Here is a 5,931-nt window from a genome sequence, read left to right as displayed (position 1 = left end):
AACACCTAGTAAGTTAGTTGTTATGTCTATTGGCTTAGGCTTTAGTCTTTCCAAAGGATATGAAAAATTGAGTATGGATTCATAAAGCAACAAACTTCTCCCCCCATCCCCCATAAAAATTATTTAGCTAACAAATCTGAAAAAGTAGTATGTTGTAAATAATTAAAGCATACATGCCACCAAAATAAACCTTTGACATATCTAGGTGAGTAGGACGGCACCATAGACATTTTACATTATGCAGCCATCTTACATGACGCAGAATCGAGAGTTGGATGGCATTCTTATGTGTTAGGATGGGATCAGGATATGGTGATCTGTGAGGACCAGTGAGTGTCAGAAGCAGGGATCATGCAAACAAGTAATTATTTAAAAAAGAGAAAGCCAGACAACCCCTTTAATCAATAACTTATATACCCTCCTAAAAACGGAATTCAAAATTGCAACTTACCTGCACAAAAATCGGCCGTACTTTGTGCGGTGTGTAACATAGCCTATCTTCTATGGGATGCTAGCCAGAGCGTATACACATCGTATACGCTCCGGCTGCGATCCATGTCAGTTTTCTGCGGCCGCAATTCAGTAAATTCCGGCCGCAGAAAGACCTGTCAGTTCACACAATAAAGCGAGCGGCTCCGGCCGCTTGCTTCATTGTGTGATGTGGGAGGTTCTGATGCGGCCAAAAGATCATCCGGATCATGCAGTACCAGCCGGGATGATCCGTACTCTTCACGTAGTGTGAACATAGCCTAAAGGCTTAAAGGGACAGATGCTTTATAGCATAAAAAAATGAAAAATACTAATAAAACTCTGCAGTGACAACAACTTTTTACAATGAAACCCTGGCATTGGAGAAGTAGTATATTACAATTTTTCTTTTTTTATCAAAATACCTACATGAAAAACTGCTTTCTATTAAAGGGGAACTATCAGCAGATTAGACGAATCTAACCTGCTATGTCCCTATTACACAGGAGGCGCCGAGGAGGAAGGTGTGTCTCTTAACCTTCCTTAGCACCGTTCCTGTACACTTTCCCGCCATTCATCGTTCACTCTATGATCCAGTAAGAACATTTGGAGCACTGGGGCACTGTTAGGAGCACTGCACCGCCCCATTTCGTCGATCCACCACCCGGCCAGCCAGTCCTTTCTAATGATTATCAATGGGTCAGGCCAGCCCGGATCGCCACTAGAGGGGTGGGGTAGTGCTACGGATGGTCTTACTGGACCGAGGAGTGAACAGCTATGTGCGCAGGAACAGTGTTGAGGATGAAAGTAAGAGACATACCTTCATCCTTGGTGTCTCCTGACCAATAGGGACATATTAGCAGGTTAGATTAGTCTAGCCTGCTGATATTTCCCTTTTAACATCATCAGTTCAGGGGCATTTTTACAAAGATCTCTGTGAACTGTTATACAGTATGTCACACAGCTCCTTCTAAACTGCTTGTGGGAGAGTGTGGTGGTATTTTTGTTTAAAAGGGAAAATGAGATGTCTCAAATTCTATGCCAGCAATTCTTCCTAGGAAACCCTTTTTAAATCAAAAAGGTGTGTGAATGCTTGGCTTAGTGGGTGTGAATATGAACCTGAGTATGCAGGAATTGTGCTCAGGGGGGAGTGAATATAGAGTTGAGGGGATGTGAGCTAGACTCGTGGGGATGGGGGGAATGGTATAAAACAGAATACATAGCCACATACCTATATAGACAGAATAGGTATATGACCACTTAACACATTGCCAGCCATCCACCTACAAAGTGCCTGCCACAGCATCCCATGTACAGGTTCCAAATTCATGGAATCTCATGGAAACTGCCACAATGATTAAATCTGACCCTTGCGTGCCAATGTTAGGCTATGTTCATATAGTTCCAGGTGCATGATCCCATTGTATCCACAGGCCCCTCTTACCCAAATGATGCCAGATGGGGGAAAGGGAAAGCAAAAGAGTGTATACTGCATGCAATTTTTTCATACTGATGGCTACATATTTGCATAAGCCTTCTTTAGAGGTATATGTCGGGAAATACTCCTGTCTTACGAAAGACACTAATGTGATCTGAATAAAACTTTAAGATAAGTCAATAATCATTGCTAAATAACCCACTTAGTAAAAATACACTATAAGGCTATGTTCACACTACATTGTTGCAATCAGCAACAACGGCCGTACTTTGCATGTATATACAAATTGCCTCTCCTTCTATGGGATCTTGGCCGGAGCGCATACACATCGTATACGCTCCGGCCGGGATCCCGTGCAGCGCCGCAAAGAACTGTCAGTTTTCTGCGGCCGCAATTCAGTGAATTGCAGCCGTAGGAAACCCTGTCAGTTCACACAATGAAGCGAGCGGCTCCAGTCGCTTGCTTCATTGTGTGCTATGAGGAGTTCTGATGCGGGCGAGCGCTGATGCGCCCGCATCAGAACACTGTGGTCGGAAAGATCATCCAGTTGGTACTGTAGTATGGGCTGGGATGATCTTTGCAGAGAACGGCCGGTATCTTCTTTATTACAGTTTTTCATTCTCAAGTGTCTCTTTGCTACACAATTTTGCCCCCACTTCTTTACAGAAAGACTTGAATTCATCTCTGTGTCTTAAATACAGATCATAGTATTATCATAAACAAAAGTCATACGGCTTTAACAAAGGAATATGATTTGGAAGAAATAATTCTAACAGCGCTTTAGATGAGTTAACTGTTTGGAAATTGGATTTTTTAAGATGAATGGTCATATATATATAGAATCTAAAACACTCAATCTATTTCTCTTAATTTTCCCAGAGCACTTTGAAGAGCTATGTGCAACGAACCTTTCTGCTTTATGTTCAAATGGGAAGTAAAATTACATATGCATCAAAATTAGTAATGGTAAAAAGTTCGGAAATGTTAAAGCCGTGTTATTTTATGACTCTACTGATGTATATTCGGAGAAGGAATATCCAGTTTATGGTTCAAAACCCATCACTCCAGTCCGCATACAAAAGTATTTTATCATGCAAGTGTGACACCTACAGGACAAATGGGGAGTAACCCATGGCTGATTTTACCAGTGATGAAACCGAATAACTATTTTCTAATTCAATGCCTCAATTGTTCATGTTTTATTAAAAGGTAACTTTACAAAGGACTAACAATATTGCAGTTGGGTGCTCTATGTTTAATGCGATGACAAGAATTAAATGTAATACGGTATATATTTTTCTTGTAGATAGTTATATTATGTTCGTAATGGATGCCTAACCTCACCTCTACCTACCAACCTGGCAGCCTATTTTGATTGATTTGATGGACGTTTCCATCCCACCTGCCTTATTTTGTTTAAGTGGAGTTCAAGAGGGACCTTAACCCACTGAAGACATTTTCAGTTATTTGGAACTGACGAGTAATAAGAATAATTTTTAGACTCTCTGCTTTTTAACAACCATTGAGGAAGTATTGAGGGAAATTAGGTGTTATGGACTCAGGCTTAAAAATAAAGCTGCTGTCCTGACAGTGCCTGGTTCCCAGTTCAGCAGCACTTCCTATTTTCCTTTTGACACCCTGTGATTGCCTGATCAGCCAATCACTAGATGTATTGGGCATTTACTGCTTAGTGAAGGTGCTGCCTGGCAGGGACCATGCACTGTAAGGCTATGTTCACACTATGTAAAATAACGGCCGTTGTCCGCGCCACAAAACTACGGCCGTTGTTTTGAGGTTCCCTATAATGACTGCAATGCAATGTAACTACGGCTGTTGAATTCACACTACGTATCAGATAACGACCGTTGTTTATGCGGCCCTGTGAAAAATGAACATGTCAATTATTACCGGACGGTAATACTGCAACAACGGCCGTGGATTTCAATGCGGCCGCGAACGTAAAACTTATATCTGTCGACTTAAACTTGATTTTGATGTAATAAATTTTCTGAGTGGTTTCTCGGGCTGGGTGCAGTATTTAAAGTAAATGACCTGTTTCATCCCATTTATAATCATGCTAGGAATCAAAATTAAACAACGGCCGTAGTTTCACGACTAGCCCGTACGGTTGTGAAACTACGGCCGTTGTTTTGGCCTCAAAATAACGATCGTTGAAACCAACAGCCGTTATTTTAGGTAGTGTGAACATAGCCTAAGGATGGCAATAGTAGGGGATCAGGCAAGGGAGTACAACTTCTTTATTATTGAGTCAGCCCAAGCCCATTATTAAAAATGTTGTGCATCAACCCATTAAAAATGTGCCCAGGGTTATGTACAATAGTAAAAAATCCTATACTTACCCTTCTTCCGCCATTGTTACTGAACCCCAGTCCATCTGCACATCACTTCTAAGTTTGGGGTCAGAACTGATTGGCTGACCCTGTTCTGACCCTGACAACAGTTATTTAAAAATTGTACTCCTTGGAATACCCTATGAGGAATCCGCACAATAGATCAATAGCTGTCCACTACTTTACTGGATGGCAGGAGTCCTCTATAGCTCATGGCTCTAGACAACTGAAGTTGTGAATTGGTGATTTTACAGTTAGTTTAATACACCCAATAGGGACATAGTACAATAGTTCATCGAAACATCCTAGTAGAAAAACCTGAGCTGTCTGTATATAGATAACTTACATTTTTGACATGTATTTTATGCTATTGTATGTACAGTACTACAAAGTATTCCGACAACTTTTCACATGTACATCGTTGGCGGTAAAAAGTAACAAGATGTCAGACTCAGACAGTAGGACTAATTCTCTAAGTTAGCATTAGAGATGAGTGAATTTACAGTAATAATGAAGTGAAACCATGTGTTATCTCCGCTCATCAGCCAGCTGCCTTTTAACTTTGTGCCGATCCGCACCAGGTGCTGGGAAAAGCTGGATCCAGTCCTGGGAAACTTCTAGTTTCCCTGGACAGGATCCAGTTTTTCCCGACACCCAGAGCAGAGCGACAGGGAGTTAAAAGGCAGCTGGCTGATCAGATAACAAAGGGTTTCACTTCATAAAATCTGCTGCAGATCCTGTACATGTGAACAAACCCTCGGGCTGTGTTCACACTACATATATTTCAGTCAGTATATGTATATTTCAGTCAGTATTGCAACCAAAACTAGGAGTGGATTAAAAACAAAGAAAGGATCTGTTCACACAATGTTGAAATTGAGTGGATGGCTGCCATTTAATGGCAAATATTTGCTGTTATTAACGGCTGTTATATTGTAATAATGGCAGTTATTTACTGTTATATGGCGGCCATCCGCTCAATTTCAACATTGTGTGAACAGATCCTTTCTGTGTTTTTAATCCACTCCTGGTTTTGGTTGCAATATGAGGACCACAATACTGACTGAAATATACGTAGTGTGAACGCAGCCTCGGGGTGCGTTCACACATACAGGATCTGCAGCAGATTTGAATCTGCAGGAGATCCGCAGCAGATTTCATGGTCCAGATTGAATTTGCCTTGAAAGAGGTATTCCACTTAAAACACTTGTCCACAGAATATGAGACAAATAAGAGATTACACGGGGGAAGGGAAGTTCCGAGCTCCATACCCCCGGCTCGTGACCCGTGTCTCTATCCGTTCTCTATGAACAGCACTCAGCTCTTTCCAGCGGCTCCATAGAAAATGAATAGAGCCACGAGTCACGTGCCCTACCCAGGGCTGTATTCAAAATAAAAAAGCCGGGCACTGATCTGGAGATCGCCACATGGTACAGAGGTCAGACCCCCGCAATCTCTTACCTGTCCCCTTCCTGTGGATAGGGGACAAGTTACTTTTAAGAGGAAAACCACTTTAACTACATGTAGTTGGGGTATTTTAGTAATTTAAGCCTTCTGTTAAAAGGGTGACTGAGTTTCCTCTAAATTTGTGGCAGCTGTTTCTGCCAGTTTAAGAACTTAACGTACAGTAAGGCTCCAGAAACCATACAGACAAAAATAGTTTATTATTCATTA

Source organism: Dendropsophus ebraccatus, chromosome 5 (genome assembly GCF_027789765.1).
Source record: "Dendropsophus ebraccatus isolate aDenEbr1 chromosome 5, aDenEbr1.pat, whole genome shotgun sequence".
NCBI lineage: Eukaryota > Metazoa > Chordata > Amphibia > Anura > Hylidae > Dendropsophus > Dendropsophus ebraccatus.
This window is presented reverse-complemented; position numbering follows the sequence as displayed.